The sequence below is a fragment of the Poecilia reticulata genome, chromosome 22 (genome assembly GCF_904066995.2).
Source record: "Poecilia reticulata chromosome 22, P_reticulata-male-v2, whole genome shotgun sequence".
Lineage (NCBI taxonomy): Eukaryota > Metazoa > Chordata > Actinopteri > Cyprinodontiformes > Poeciliidae > Poecilia > Poecilia reticulata.
In genome coordinates this window covers 17,220,558-17,237,638 of record NC_088851.1, presented here as the reverse complement: position 1 = coordinate 17,237,638, position 17,081 = coordinate 17,220,558, and the positions used below count along the sequence as shown (strand labels likewise).

Genomic DNA, 17,081 nt, shown 5'->3' with positions numbered 1-17,081 from the left:
CTGGTTTAGATGTTGTTCTGTTTTCTTTTTATATATGTAACAACGTTTTAATATATGTAACATCCCAAAATGTGATCATTTTGGGATATCAAATCACTCTAGGATAGTTTTTCTCATGTGGATAATGTCTTTCTAACTCTGACCAAACTTTGTTTCTTCTCTGCTCTTCAATTTATTTAGTTAAGTTTTTTTTTTTTCATTTTGTTCTTTGACATCCTTCCTGTTGTCAGACAGGTTCTTTTTAGGTCATGTCTTGAATGTCCAGGTCGGGTGCTTATCATTCAAAATTGAGCTCAGCTTTCCAGGAAGTGAGTTTAATGATAGTTAGTTCATGACGTGATTTAACAATTGGTGCAATTATGTTCCCAAATAGGGCAAAATTAATAGCTATGTCCTCAGATGACTGAAACTATCATTTGAACTACATTTTGAATTTCAGTCTGTTTGCTTAATATTAAAATCTGCTTGATAATACAAAACCTCTAACTGTGGCAAAACATAAAAAACTGAAACATCTGTTCAAATTCTTTTGTTGCAGCACTGCAGGAAACCACAATCGTGTTGAGTATCATCATGGGAGGTCAAAGCTCCATTTAAACACAATTACCTGCTGACTGTAAGAGATACTGGACTGTAAGAGATACATGACATCATGCTAATGGAGCATGATGTCATGCTCCATTAGCAACAGCATGACATCATCCCTGCAGCCTGCTGTTGTTATTGAGGTCTCATGATATACTATTTGCACCAGAAATATGATTTTTATGTAATTATTAGAAAAGTAAGTTACATGAACAACCAAAAAACTCACTTGTTTCCAAAGCCATCAGATAACATTTGTAATGTTGACTAAGAGAAAGTAAAAGCTGTTTTAAATCTCTACCTTCCAGTTAAATTATCTTCACTTTTATAGCAAGTCGAGGTGCCGAGAATAAGATGTAGTAGAGATGGGGTTTACTTGTTTCTGCTATAAAAAAAAAGTTTCAAAGTGAAACAGTTAAAACACTACAACAGCGAAAACTTTCAATAAGACTTTTATTGCTCTTTCATTTTATAGACTGTTTACATTTTGTGAGATAGAGAAAAACTTTGTCTTATTTCAAATTCCACTCAAGCAACTTTTTTGATTTACATCATAATGCAACATAATGCTTCAGGAGTATTAGCACATACTCCCCTACACATAAACAATAAGTATTTTGTAGGTGATTTTCAGCGGAAGAAGCTGGCCACCCACCCTGCTGCTGCTCCTGCACAGGCTACAGCTGTACTGGCGGCACCTGACAAACCAGCAGCACCTGCAACATTTGTCATTGATGTTTGACAAGTAAAAACGGTATCTCAAGCAGCCACAAACATTTCTGATATATTGCTATAAAGAGATTATTACAAGTTTTGCAGCAAAGGAAGATGAAGAAGCTTAATTAATGTGTTCCAACATTGTTTCTAACCTGCTGATTGCAGAACAGCCACCACGCTTCCTGCTGCCACTCCGCCTCCGTTGGCCGCTGCTGCTGAAGACATCATGCTCGCAGCGAAGGAACCTGCTGCTATCCCACCTGAGGTGAAACCTGCAGCTGCCAGAGCGAAAGGTGCTGCTGCTAATGCTCCTACTGCAGATGCAGAGACGTTGCAGAATGAAAATGCATAATTAAGCATAAATGATCAAAATTAGATCAAAACTAAAGAAGAACGGTTTCTACATCTTTTCACCTGTTCCTGCTGCAGCAGCCACAGTTGTAACTGAAAGATAAAATCATATCAGCTCAGTTTTCCATGTTAAACTCATTAAATTATCATAAAGTAAATAAAGTATCCTAAATCCAGAGCACAAACGTGGATCCATGTCTGTCCTCTCTTCAACAAGTCTTGAATATGAGATTTTCTTTTATCGACCGCTTAGGTTTTGTTTATACAGAAACAAAAGTCTAGGCAGAAGATGGCAACAGAGTTGCAGCAGACTGCTCAGGTGACAATAAAGGAACTAAACTGGACTGAAATGAATTACACCAACGTTTCAACTCACAAGGACCTCCCACTGCTGTCATTTTAACATAAACTGAACCTTGAAGTCAGTGTTCCAGTAAAACCAGACAGACCAACCTCGGGTAAGGACAGACATAAAAGCTCTATTTAATCCATGTAGAAGTTTGTAGTTCTGAGCTTGTTGACTGCTATCTCATATGTTTCAGTGAATACCCTGAATGCTTTTTAAAAATATTCACTTAAGCTACTGTTGTAAAAAAAATTTAATCCGTTTTGGGTAACACTTTATTTGAAGGGGAGATTAAATACATTTTTGACAGTCTTCAAAAAAAATGATTACATTTAAATGCTTGAAAAATTGTGTCTCTGGTTTGAATCAATGAAGATTTCCCACCATATAAAAAAATAAAGTTTGTTTTTATAACATTATTATTATATTTTCAAACCGAGAGGAGAAGGAATCATTTAGAAATGTTTTAATTTTATACTGGATGAGTTACACCCTCTTTTGAGTGATAAAATGACAAGGACACCATACTTGCCTGTCTTATCATTTTACAGTGTGTATTTTGATCACTTGATCATGTGTATGTGTAACGTTTATGGATTTCACCGGATATTTGAATTCCCCACAGGATAAATAAAGTTCTAGCTATCTTATCACAGAAAGAGGAATAGAGTTTATGTAAATTTGATCCCTATCCATCTGTATTGTTGCCTTGTTAAAATGTGAAACATCTTTATCCTGCAGAACTTGTTCTCTGAATCACTGACGGGATAAATATTGTTGTGGATAGGGTAGCGTGGGATCACGTGACTTTAGTGAGTGGGTGATGGGGGAGGTCTATATTGCTGCAGGTGTTATGCCCAGAAAAGCCCGCCTGCCCAAATTTGCATCCCCTGTCGCGGGAGCGCGACAGGGGATGCAAATTTGGGCAGGCGGGCTTTTCTGGGCATAACACCTTTGCCTTGGATATTGACAATGAAATCATTGTAACTGCAGCTTGGATTTATGTTTCGATCAGCTTGCGCGTCAACAACCACTCCCTTACTCAGCCGCTCGGCGACTTTGTTTGACAGTCGCTAATAAATATGATTATTGACCCATCAAACTAAGAAAAAAAATACTGCTTAGATGCGTAGAGCCCTACGCATCTAAGCAGTATTTTTTTTCTTTTTTTTTTTCTATGTAAACCTCGTTCGGCCACTCTGGTAAAATAAATAAATAAATAATCTCGAAATTTTGAGATACTATCTCAAAATAATGACATAATTTATGTATTTATTTATTTTTACCAGTGTTAGAAACAGGCTTCCATATAGGGATTAGTCTGTTGCAGAAGAGACCTGGGTTGTAAAATGCTTTAATATCCTGGAGAGCAAGTCTTCTTATGTTGTTATTGTATAATTCACACCCAGCAGGTAACATAAACAGCAGATATTCCCTCTGAAACCATGGAAGAAATATGTAAGTACTGATAAATGTAAATAATATTAATTTAAACTTATCTCCTCATTTTCTACCATTGGTTTGAGTGTCTTTATATACTTTTTGTGTTTTACAAACAGGTAAGGCCATCATTACAGCAGGTGCAGTAGGTAAGTATGGGTTTATAAATGACTTATTTTTAAACCCTGAAAAATTAACTAGAAATATGTTTTTTTCTGCTGTGTACCTGCAGGAGGTACTGTGATTTTGACTCCTGCTCTCCTGGCTGCAATGGGTTTCACCGCAGGTGGAATAGTAGCAGGCTCCATTGCTGCAAAGTTGATGTCATTCTTAGGAACTTCCTGGTTGATAGCCACCTTACAGTCTATTGGTAAATCTCGTATTAATATTTTAACAACAAAAACCTTTATTGTAAAAATCTGTATATAAATAGAGTATTAAAATTAAGAAAATAGCACATCGCAATGAGAAAAACTTCATATCAGAATTAACTCTTATTTTGTAAGATTAAGTTGCTGAGAGATATAAAATTAATTTTTGTTTTTAGGTGCGGCCGGATTTGGATGGTTTGGCAATACTGTCTTGGGTGTGTCTGGAGCTTATGTGGGGAATATCATCTCAAGTCTTTGTAACATAACTGTGATATTTAAACCTGATCCCTAACATGGATGTAAGACTGATGGTCTTTTCTCTATAATGTCACAAAATGCTGTTTTGTCTTTTGATGAATATATTTATATTCAGTGAACCACTACAAGTAGTGGAACCACTACTCATGGTGGTTCCACTACATCATGTAGTGGACATTTTAAGATGTTCTTAAGATGTTTTCAGATCGTGTTCACTTAACATCTTTCATTCTTAAGTGAATGAAAGATGTTTTTAATCATTATTGTTAAATAACATGCTGTTTGTATCTGCACATTTGGATATTACTTTCAGCTTTAAATAAGTGGTCCTTGTGATCCTTTTAATAAGCTGAGAGACAAAGTTTGGCATCCAGGCACCTGAAAGAAAAAAATGCAATAAAGTCAAGAGATGTGAGAAAAAAACTAAAGGTTTCGTTTTAAGTTATTCTTATTTAAAGTATTGTATTTTTCTTACTGGTGAAACATTTCAAGGACAAATTTAAATCATTCAGCTCAAGTAAATCCATAATAAATAGTAGGACAACTGTTATTATATATATTTATGGGTTTTCTTTTTACATATTCGTTCAAACACCAAGTCTTAACAGTATAATAAGAGGCAGATAATCTGTGAAAAGATCAAGCTCCTTCATCTTGTCCCAGTGTTATTATTGCTGTCTGCAAAAATGCACCACTCCCAGACAAAAACAACAATCAGAACCAGGACAGAGCTTCATTTTTTTTTTTTTTGATTTTGTGCAAATCCCTTTAAAGTTTAAACTTATACCATACTGAATAGATTGTGTTAGGAAAATACATTTAAAATATGCTAGTTTTTAAACTTAACCATATGTACAATATTAGATAAAATTATCAACGTTTTAAAATAAGAAAATTGGGTTCCAAATTGCCTCCATGTCACTTTAGGCTGAAGCAGGAATCTGTTTTTTGATGAATCACTCAGGCAGGAAAATGAGCAAGGTCTATGTGAAAAATAAATCTCTGTCTGGGCTCGTAAGATAGGCAGTGGCGGAGCTAGACTTTTAAAGTTGTGGGGGCCAAGGGGGGGCCAGGACTACCTCTGGGGGGGCAAAATTTTAAATGTGTGTGTGCACATATATATAATTTTAAAAAATAACCAAACTGAATATTTGGTTAGTTTTTAAGCCCCTCTGTCATTTGACATGTTATAATTAACACCTTTGACTGGAGCACATGGAGACATGATAGACTTTACGCATAGAGTTCATCACAGAGGAAACTAGAATCAATCAAATAAAATATGCTTTCTGAATATCATCTCATTGTCTCTGAACTAAATGCGTCTTTCTGACCGGGAGCTGACAGCGTGTTGAAGAGTTATGGACACCTTGGTTAGGAAGCTCTGATTGGACAGGTAATTTGACAGGTAACAATATTTCGGGTCGGACCAGAATTATTTGCCTGATGGTGGTTCGGGCTTCTAATGAGTTTACATTTAATGAGTTTGAAGCACACAGAGAAAAGCTAAAGAGAATGTTATGATCTACTTATTGTAGTTTAAGTAGAGGAATAGCAGCTGACTGTTGAGAGAGGAAAGAAATTAAAGTGCAGATCCGTTAGGCAGAAACAAGCGCAGTGCGCTGGACAATAAATGCTCCACCGTTACGCTCCAATTAATCACTCATGAGATGACAAACGCCAAATATACAATATATAGTTACACTGCTTACGTCAATGGTGTTTTAAAAACAAAACCAGTAAAAACTTAACCTAGTTAATATGTCAGATTCCCTCCTCAACTCGTCTTGATAAGAACAGAGAGCAGTTCACTGGTTTCTGTCCAGACTGTGATCAGCTGACCACTTGGTGCGTAGACAGTTTCAACTTTACGCACAGAGAACATCGTGGAGCTCATTATTAATCATACTAAGAACAATATCTGTCAGAGAATCATCTCTGATCTGGACGCTTTAACGGACCAGAGGCTCTGGAGCGTCCAGCAGCTGATCCGCTTCTGCTGGTTTTTCTCCCGCTGAGGGATCAGGAACCGATCAGAGTTCTGCCGTCTTCTAATCACGTCATTTCGTTAAATGTACCTGATTTCAAAAACTTTCTAGCAGAGAAATAATAAATGTTTCGTTTGATGACTACAAATTGGAAATAAAATTATTTTTTTCTTTGACGGACAACGAAAAAAACTGTAGCGCCACCTCTGATCCAAACTAGGAACATTGTCTGCCCCTCTTCGGTTTTTTCTCTTTTTTGCGGAGGATCAATAAATAACTTATTGGTGTTTTACCATCATCACCAGGTATGAAATGTGCTTTAGCATTTGAGTTGCACCACAGCGCAGCATAACTGAAACATCCAGGAGAAGAATATCAGCTTGTTATGAGTATAAAGGAGGCTGGTGTCGCGCCTGATCTAAATCTATTTATTTATGTCACATGGACTTAAATAAAGTTTTATACATTTTTTTTTGATATATTTATTATTGTTTTTCTTCTTTAGATATTAGGTTGGCTTAGAATGATTCCAAATAATGTACAGGAATGACCTGGTGCTGTTACATGTCAATCATCAGGGGGGGCCACTAGGGGGGCCAATCAGATGACAGGGGGGGGCACTGGCCCCCCTGACCCCCCCCTCTGGCTCCGCCACTGAAGATAGGGTCTTTGTTCAAATGTTTAGAAAGGGAGAGACTCCAGATGTAACTGGCATGAGAACATCCTGTTTTGAGAGTGACTTTTGTTCTCTCTGCTCTCTGACCTTTGCCCTCTTTCTCTTTATCTTTGGTTTTGAATAGGTCTTAAAGAAGGTAACAAAATCTAGACCATCCCATTTAAGTAATTTGAAACTGCTTAGAGGCTTAGGAGAGGACACACCTTCAATGCATATATTAAAATTAGGACTACACCTCTTAATAAAAGTCTCCACTTCACAGCAGCAAGCCGGATTGCTTTGTTTGAAGCCACATGAGCAATTCCCAAAGGCGCCTTTGCTTTTTCTCTTATTTTTGTATTTTGTTCATTTTTCTACTTTTCTCAGGTAATTAATGTCTGTTTTATGGTTTGGACTTCTTGAGGATTTGGGTGTGATGCTGATCTGTTTTTCTATGCATTTAATTGTCTAAATAAAACTCTAGATGTGTCTGAAGTTGAATGGCGACTGGTTGTTCTCTGTGTGTTTTCCACTGTGTACATGTGGAACTCTGGATTCGGGAGACTAGAGGTAAGCAACTAGTAAGAAGCTTAACATTTTATTCCTCTAGTATTAACAATTGTGAATCTCTTAGATTCGCAATCTTGATTGACATTATCGCTGTCAATCAAGCTTGTGCACACACTATGTACTAATGGCTGAGAAACAACTTACCTTTACAGAAAATTTGTTTCTGACATCAGCAGTGGCCATGCAAACTAGCCATAGCATTCATGTCAGGCTCTCCTATTTGGAAGAAGCTGTAGTAGTATAGAGCAAGGGGCAGGGAGTGATTGGCAGCACTAAGACCCTCCTTCTGGCTCTGACCAATTTAGAATCGTACAGCTTCACAATCTATTCAATGTGGTATAAGTTTAAACTTAAAAGGGACTTGCAAAAAAAAAAAACATGATGTTAATGTGTAGAAGAGCATGATTGTGTCTGCAGCTAAAACAATGTACAATATGTCTATAAATGGCTAAACTACAGGAAGAGCACACCCTTCGCTACAAAACAGGTGAGCTCTTTCCTACACATAGGTGTAGGGAAGGTTTCGTTTTCTTTTTTGTTCTTTTTTTAAACAAGAACATGCTGGTAATTAGTGCTGCTATTTAGTTTTGTTTATCAAATTTTCAAAAACAAAAGAAAAATATGATTACAATCTGACTATTCTGCTAGCAGCTGACCCAGCTTGTTCCTCAGCTGCCGTCAGTTACGCTGCGGAAACGTAACACTGACATGTTTAATAATAAGAAATTAATAATGGGCAAGCTCAGGATTGGATAAATTAATAATTACATGTGTTTTTTTCACCATTGTCTCTGAATGTGTTCCACCCTGTTATGAACATTTACATAAAGACCACAAATAGTTAAACATTTAAATTTTGAAAAATGACTTTTTCTTAGAAAGAGTGTGTCCCTTTTACTATATGTTTTATTCTTGAAATTGTAACACATCATGAAGTTACGAATCATTTATGACTGTATTGTAAAGAAAAAACTCTGTTTTTTTACTCATTATGTTGGAATACATGTATATAATTGATCTCATCTTTATAAGTGTGTGTGTATTTAGAACTTCTTGTGTAGACTATGCTGTTTTACAGAAACTGACTGCGTGACTTAAGGAGATAACTGACAGCAACAAACTGCTCGTGACTGGAGGAGACAACTGTCAGCATTGATCGCACCCTCAAGTGAATCTGCAACAGCGCTGAAAAGGAGAAATGCAGAGGGGGTCGTTTCCCCTCTGACCCCTCAGACCGTTTCCTGTAGAATATTGTGTTAGGAGTTGATTGTGCGGTATGAAGCAAGCTTGAATAGGTTTCAGTTGGTGTGTTTCCCCCACCCCCTTTAGTAACTGAACCTCATGTAACTAGGGTGTTCCCAAACTAAATAAAAAGCCTGGAGAGCGGAGACTGCTTCAGAGTTGGGTTGGAGGATTGTAACTGAGCAGTCTCCGAGCAACTCTCCTTGCAAGTATACAGCTCATATTTGTCTGTGTCTCTTTATTGCAGATTGGTGAACAAATGTAAGGTTTTAGACCTAACACATTATTACTGACAGCACTGAAAATATTGGTAATTTTAAAAACTTATACCAATATTTGCATTTATTGTTCCTCAACTCCCAACATGGCACAGAAAAATTCACAGTACTTAATGTTTCTGTAACAATATTTAATAAAAACATGTGTGGAATGGAACATAACATTGTGGATTGTCCCATAACAGGGTGGAAAATCAAAGTCTTTGATTCTAAAATCTGATGATTTTCATTATTAGTTGCAGGATTGGCTCTTTCAAGTCAAAGTATCGGTAGAGTATTTGTCTTGGCTCTATTTGGCAAAAAAAGGTGACATCCCTGTAGTGGATTTTTCCCATGACAGGAACTCATTGTTCCCCTCACAGGAGTCAATGGGGGCAACTAAATGAAAACAGACAAATGGCAAAGACATCTGATAATACCTCAGACTACTCTGCAACTCTATTGCATCATCTGAATTTTTTTTTATTTGACCTAAAATTATTTCTTTTCACCCTAATTTCTACCTTATTTGGTTCATGAACATAACAGGGTGGAACTTTCTAACTAATTTACCGGGGAGACTTGAAGATGTCCTGGAAGGAGTCACAAAACCCACCCATAAGACTGGCCAACGGCACAGACTGCAATCCGTTAGGTGTAACCTGGTTGACCATTGGATTTATGGGCAAGTCAGTCTATCAACGATTTGTGATAGTGCAGGACCTCTCATCCCCCTTAGTTCTTGGAATGGACTTTATGACTCGCACTTCACTAACAATTCATGTCCCAACCAGAACAGTAATTGTGGATGACAATTCCCCATTTCTGGATGAACCCTGTGAAAATGACTTTGTGGAGGCTGATCTTGAGTGTGGAACGATGACTCTACAGAACACTCCACAGCTCTCACTTAAGGAAAAAGTTGAAGAAGCTAACTTGAATCCTGAGGAAAAAAATGGACTGTTAAAGTTGATAGATAACTACAGTGATCTGTTTGATGGCCATCTAGGTCGCACTTCTCTGACAGAACATGTCATTGTCACTGGGGATGCAAAGCCAGTTAACTTACCGCCCTACCGCACTTCCCCAGCTAAAAAGCAAATCATTGAAGAGCAAGTACAAAAGATGTTAAAGGATGACATCATTGAACCTGCGTCTGGACCATGGGCGGCTCCTGTGGTCATTGTGACCAAACCACCCCGTGAACCACAGTTTTGTGTTGACTTCCGGGGTTTGAATCAGCTGACTGTGAAAGACTCTTACCCACTACCACGAGTGGATGAGTCATTGGACTTTTTATCAAGAGGAAAGTTCCTGACAACATTAGATCTTGCTCGAGGTTACTGGCAGGTCCCCATTGGCGAACAGGCTAAACCTAAGACTGCTTTCATCACGCATTGTGGCCTGTTTCACTTCAAGGTCCTTCCTTTTGGTCTATGTAATGCTCATGCGACCTTTCAGCGACTTATGAACAATGTTCTAGCTGGCCTGATTTATAAGTCGTGTGCAGTGTATCTGGATGATATTGTTGTCGCATCACCAACTTTTGAGCAGCATCTACTTGACCTAGAGGAGGTCCTTGACAGGCTTAAATCTGCTGGCCTTCATTGAAACTGAGCAAATGTCAATTCTGCCTTTCGGAACTCACCTTCCTCGGCTACCGTGTCACACCATCTGGCATTCATCCTGACCCTAACAAGGTGAGAGCTGTGACTGAGTTTAAAGTGCCAACCACGACAAAGCAGGTGCGACAGTTTCTTGGCTTAACAGGCTACTACCGCCGCTTTGTACAAGATTATGCAAGTCATGCAGAGCCACTCTTCACTCTCACTAAAAAGGACGTGCCGTTCAACTGGACTGACGAGTGCCAAGCAGCTGTCGACTTTCTAAAACATTCCATAACTTCGGCACCAGTGCTAAAATTCCCAGATTTTACGTGTCCGTTCTTCATCCACACTGATGCATGTGATGCTGGACTTGGAGCAGCATTAATGCAGAGGGATGAGAACGGCAAAGATGTAGCTGTGGCTTTTGCTAGCCGTTCACTGCATAAGTCAGAAAAACCCTATTCAACTCCAGAAAAAGAATGTCTGGCTGTTATCTGGGCATTGGAACATTTCCGTCCTTATGTCGAAGGTTTACATGTGACTATTTACACCGACCACAGCAGCCTCAAGTGGTTGATGTCTCGACCAAATCCCTCTGGTAGGCTTGCCAGGTGGTCTCTTCGCCTTCAGGACTTTGACTTCAGCATCATCCACAAACCGGGAGAACGTAATAAGGTGCCTGATGCCCTTTCACGTAATCCCCTCCCAGATGTGGACACACCCATGGATCTTCTTCCTCCCTATGCCGTGATTGGAAGCATGGATCTTCGTGCTCTGCCCGCTGTAATTGTGTCGGACCGTCCTCATGTTCGTCAGTTGCAACTGGAGGACCCAGTCACAGCCAACTTACTCTGCCAACTTGAAAATGACCAACAGGGTGAGGAGGATAACCATGATCTGCAAAAGTTCATTGTACAAGATGGACTCTTATATTTCATTGATCCGAAAACAAAGTGCGGTCTTCACCCACTCAAGCAGATTAAACTTTTTGCTCCAACTGCACTCCGTAGTTATCTGCTCAAGTATTATCATGACCATCCTACAGCTGGACATCTGGGTGTTGCAAAAACTCTGGCACGCTTGCGTCTCAGGTTCTTCTGGCCAAACATGAACTCTGATGTAAAGAAATATGTGGTGTCATGTCGTTCGTGCCAAGTCACTAAACCGACTCAAAGAAAACCAGCAGGCCTCATGGTCCCAATCCAACCACAGAGACCATGGGAGTACACAGGTGTGGACTACATCGGCCCACTCCCCCGCACACAAATGGGAAATGCATATATCCTTGTTTTTGTGGACTATTTCTCCAAATGGATTGAAGTGAGTGCTGTCAGGGAAGCAACTGCTCGAGTTGCTGCTAATAAGTTCATCAACGACATATTTGCCCGACATGGTTCCCCAAAATACCTTATTTCAGACAGAGGAACACCTTTCATCAGCGACCTGTTTGAACATGTTGTGTCAACACTTGGAACTGAGCACAGAATGACAACTGCCTACCATCCTCAAACTAATGCAACTGAACGTGTAAATCGCACGTTGAAAACAGCCATTCGAGCATATATTGAGGACAAACACACTTCTTGGGACAAATATCTTCCCCAGATTTGTTTCGCGCTGCGTACGGCACCTCATGAAAGTACAAACCTGAGTCCCGCAATGATGCTCTATGGACGAGAGTTAGACACTCCCTTGGACCTAATCACTCAGCCGTCGTGGGAAGGAATGGACGACCTTGAGACTTCTTACCCAGATCACCTGAGAGCCTCGATTCAAGATGCTCATGACCATGCTCGTACAGTTCTCACAGAAAGTCATAGAAGGCGAAAGCATTACTATGATCTAAGACGACGCCCAATCTCTTTTAAAGTCGGAGATCTGGTCAGAGCAAAATCACACCCAAAGTCGGATGCATCATCTAACTTTTCAGCAAAACTGGCGCCTCTCTACATGGGTCCCTACCGTGTCTACAAAAAGATGTCTGACGTGAACTATTGTCTAACCAAGGTGGACACTGGAGAGAAAGCTGGAGTTTTTCATGTTGCAAACCTTCAACCATTCTACACCTGGGCTACAGCTTCATCTAACAAACACTCAAAGCAAACCACTTCTGCAGATTTGGTTTCCATTTCACCAGACAACAGTTTTTCCCCGGGTCTTTTGGACCCAGAGCCTGACTATGATGTCGACGCTGATATCGTCTCTGATGACGTCTCTGATGACGTCCCAGTCAAAACTGATTGGGAATATGCGGATCCTGTTCCAGCCTTTTTGGACCACGACCCTGTCCAAGACACTGACACTGCTTTGGAGACGGCTCTTAACAGTTTGCCCCCTGCGGACAATGGGTGTGCTGCTGGTGTCTCGTATAATTTTAGACCGAGACGTGTTCCGAGGCTCACCACTGACTGGTCAGTCAATAGATGGACCAACCCTTTTCATACCTCCAGGTTTAACCTGAAGTGACCTTGTTTAAACTTTGTTTTGCTAGTTTCAGTAGTGTTCTGTGACTGTCACTTACGTTTTGTTCGGGTCATGTTCAAACGTTTAACACATGTTATGCTAAGGGTTCTAGCATTTTCAAAAGACAAAAAAAAAGGAATTCCACTTTTGTAATCATCCTGCCTGCCTTATTTTTTTGTTTTTACAGTACTCGTCAAAGTAGATAATGCCGTTGTTGAAAACTGTCATGTATGTCGGCTTTTCAATATTATGCTGTATATTCCCGGTTTACTTTTAACAACTTATCCATGTATGGAGGTTTGTTAAGTATTGACTGTGCCTTTGCTGTGTTCGGCTGAGGGCAGCCTATTCTGACCTGGGGGGAATATGTAACAGTCGTAATTGTGTAGTATCTCTTTAAGACATTCTAGTATCTCAGATGACGTCATGTATGCATCGCTGTTTCTTTTTAGAGAACGTCTGAGAAACCTGCTACAGTTGGATACTGTAACAGTCGTTACAAATTGTTACAATACCTGGACTGAGACGGACATCTTACGTTGGTGACGTTACGGGTTGCTTTGAACTCTGCTTATTTCATGTGTGAATGTATAGCAGCCGTTCAACCGGGCTTGTAAGGTTGGTGAAGAGCGTCTTATTAAAGGACAACACTGTGGAATTCTCAGTACCAGTGAAGTTGTGAGTTTCTAACCGTCCAGTCGAGTCTACCGCCTCCTCTCCTCCCTTAAACACAACCTGAAGCGTTACAACATACACAATATAAAAAGACACATAATGCATATTTTGAAGCGTCTGAAGTGATGTCAGAATAAAGTTATCTTGTTTTAGGTCAGTTAGTAGTACCACATTTTTTTCTACCTGCTAAATGCCAGAATAATGGCATTTAAAGCAAAAACATAATTTATCAACATTGCTGCAGATAAACAGATAACTAAATGCTTGACCCAAGTCATACAGTTGAAAAGCAGTTCTGCAAAAATAATTAGTAAATGTAGGTAAAATTCTGACTTGGGAAAAAAAATCCATATTTAAAAAATTCTTTAAGATTAAATACTAAAAACATATTTTGTTAATGAACTCACTTTAAGCTGTTTGTTTTTTATTGACCTCACTGTCGCTTTAGGGTTCTTGGAGGAAACTACTTGTGTTGATGCACAGATTAGACATGGGAGCTTTGTGACAAAGAAAACCTGAAATATGACATTCTTAAATCATTGTACACAAAAACATCATGAATGCATGTCTTGTTTTTGACGTCATAAATTCTTTAATACTTGACTGACATGTTCAAGAACACAAACGTAAAGTTATTACTGGGATTTTTTTTCCTTTACTAAAGCAACACGTTTTATTACGTTACTTTTTGTAGTTTTTGGTTCTGCTTACTGATCCAAAGCAGAAAACAGTTTGTGCACATTATAATATCCTTTGCCAAAAGCAACATATGCATTAATAGAACAGAAAAGCTAAATCTGTTCCATCACGACTGGCAAATATGATAACCCATCACATTCCTCGTGACTCCTAGAGGCCACTCCCACTTATTCAGGTTTTCATTCATAATATATAGATCTTTACTAGTGACAATAAAAAAATATAATATTTTCCCAGTTTTTAAGGTTTATTGGCTCTAGTGGCCTCAATTTGAGAGTGGTCAGTCAGGAAAGTGGGTAATGAGAGAGGGGGAAGACAAGCATCGGGAACTAAGGCATCCAAACATGGGTTGTGCTTTGCCCCTGTGCCACAATCACACCCTCCAGATTTTATATATAAATGTGGCTTTCATGTCATATCTTTATATAACTTATGCATCTGCAGCATCACTGACATCTGCAGCTTCGGGTCCAGAACATCCTTCTCATAGTTTGTCTTGTAATTAGTACACCTGTACTGTCCTTCAGTACAAAACAATGTGAAATTTGTACTCTATAAGTAAGAGCTGACATGATGGGAAGATTTTGACAGTATTTGCTCTTATCTTGTACAAGAAGAGTACTTTAGAAATAAAGACTTCTTGGATAAATTCATTTTTACCACAAGAAAACAGTAGTAGATTGCGTCATACCAACTCTTAAGCTCGCAATTACAAGGACCTCCCACTGTCGTTTTACTATAAGTTGGATCTTGCTGTCAGTGTTCTAGCAGAACCAGCCAGACCGGCCTCAGGTAAGGAGAAATGTAACAACTCTGCACTTTGAAGTTTGCAATTCTGAGGTTGCTAGCTGTTATATAAACGTTTTTTAGTGATCACCATAACATTTTTTAACCCGGCTTTAAGTTACTGTTTTGATAAAAGTGCAATCGGCCTTTTTGCATTCTGAGCTTGAAGAGGAGGTCCCCTGCTCAGGCATAATAGGCTTCTTCTGCTGGAAATCACAATATTGCAGATCAAAACAAGTTTTGATAGTCTTCAAAAAGAAAGCAACCAAGACAAAAAGTTGTGAAATTAACTGCAGAAATGATCACAAAAAATTGTGTCACTCAATGACATTCCCTGCCATATATCATACTCTTCAAAAAGAAAAAAAAACCCAACATTTTAACTTTTGCTTTAATAATTTAATATATCAAATAGAAAGTTGAATGAATCATTTAAAAAGAGGAATAGATCTGAGGTGAAAGTTCTCCCTCTTTATCCACCATGTTGCTTTCTTGTTAAAATCTGAAACACCTTTATTGTGTTGAACATGTTCTCTGAATCACTGAAGGGCTAAATGTGATTTGTATTGGTTTATCAGACTAAGCAAATAAATGACTGCTTATTTTCAGAGGTTTTAATTTGATGCATAGAACTGTGTTGTAAGAGTTTTCTTTAACATTTTAGAGATTACATCTCCTGATGTTACTGTAAAATTCACAATCTGCAGGTAACACAAAACGCAGATATGGACTCTGAAACCATAGAAAAAATGTGTAAGTAATGATGAATGTAAATTGTATTAATTTATATTTATGTCCTCACTTTCTACCATTGTTTTTTGTGTTTTTTTTAATCTACTTTTTGTATTTTGTAAATAGGTGAGACCATCATTACGGCATTTTCAGTCGGTAAGTAAGTACTTAAACACTTACAATCCAACCATCTATTGTCTACACACGCTTGTTCTGGTGCCCTCTAGTGGTCATTGAGTGAGAGGAGGGGTAAACCCGGACGGGTCGTCAGAGCATTGCAGACCAAACAGACACACCTAGGACTAACACCCATTCAATGCAGACACTTATGCAAAGGATAATTTAAAGAGAGTAAAATATTCATGTTTTTGGACTTGGGAGGAAAGCAGAGGACCTCACAAGGAAAATATACAAACCCCTGGCAGAAAGACGGTATTCAAACAAAGGACCTACTTGCTCCGGTGCTACCAACTGACCCAATACAACCATTTGCTGAAAAATAAACTGAAATATTTTTTTCCTCTGCTGTGTTCCTGCAGGAGGTGTTGTGATTATGAGTCCTGCTCTTCTGGCTTGGCTTGGCTTCACCACAACTGGAATAGCAGCAGGCTCCTTTGCTGCGTATCTCATGTCAATGTTTGGAACAACCTGGTGGATAGCTTGGTTACAGTCAGCTGGTAAATTAAATATTGATCTTTTTAAAATAAAAACATTTATTAAAAACATTTCTACATTGTGAGTATATGAAGCAAACTTGGAGACAAAGAAAAATAAGAACATGCAAATGGAAATAACTTCATATCAAGATGAATTGTATGATAAAGTTCTGCAGCTGAGAACTAAAATATGTTTGTTTTTAGGTGCTGCTGGATTCGGATGGCTTGGCACTTCATTTTCTGCTGCAGTTGGAGGTACTATGGGGAAGATCATATCTACTGTTTGCAACGTAACTGTGAAAAATGAACCATGATTCCTAATACTGATGTAAGACTGATGGTCTTTTCTTCACTATGTCAAAAAAAAAACAGTTTGTCTTTTTGTTGACATTTTTAGGGAACCACTACAAATAGATGATGCAGTAAATAAAAGATGTTTTTAAGCATTTGGCCACTACTTTCAGTCTTAAATAAAATAAATGATTTTGATGATTCTCCAGGGTTTTTCTTTTTAAATAAGAGATGAGATTTTGGGATCAATGTGCCTAAACTATAGAAACATTGTAAATCTGAATAAAGTGTAAAGATGTGAGAAGAAAACTATGGTTTGTATTTAACCCTGAAGCTGCAGTATGTAATTGTAAAATGTATTTTTATACATTTTTTCAAACACCATCTCTTAT

General features: G+C 38.6%; 3 long non-coding RNA genes across 3 annotated transcripts; 2 read left to right on the top strand and 1 right to left on the bottom strand.

The window, feature by feature from the left end:
* Positions 1-1,021: 1,021 nt before the first annotated feature.
* Positions 1,022-1,591, bottom strand: LOC103458580 (uncharacterized). Its single transcript, XR_532593.3, has 2 exons — positions 1,455-1,591; positions 1,022-1,301 (listed from the first exon to the last, which is right to left on the bottom strand). It is a non-coding gene; the product is annotated as an uncharacterized LOC103458580 (long non-coding RNA).
* A 495-nt stretch (positions 1,592-2,086) lies between these two features.
* Positions 2,087-4,474, top strand: LOC145549965 (uncharacterized). The gene is made up of 5 exons (XR_014085767.1): positions 2,087-2,111; positions 3,409-3,457; positions 3,559-3,588; positions 3,672-3,809; positions 3,987-4,474. It is a non-coding gene; the product is annotated as an uncharacterized LOC145549965 (long non-coding RNA).
* A 10,339-nt stretch (positions 4,475-14,813) lies between these two features.
* On the top strand, positions 14,814-16,887 carry LOC103458584 (uncharacterized). The gene is made up of 5 exons (XR_014085776.1): positions 14,814-15,016; positions 15,718-15,763; positions 15,869-15,898; positions 16,282-16,419; positions 16,603-16,887. It is a non-coding gene; the product is annotated as an uncharacterized LOC103458584 (long non-coding RNA).
* The last annotated feature ends 194 nt before the right edge of the window (positions 16,888-17,081 follow it).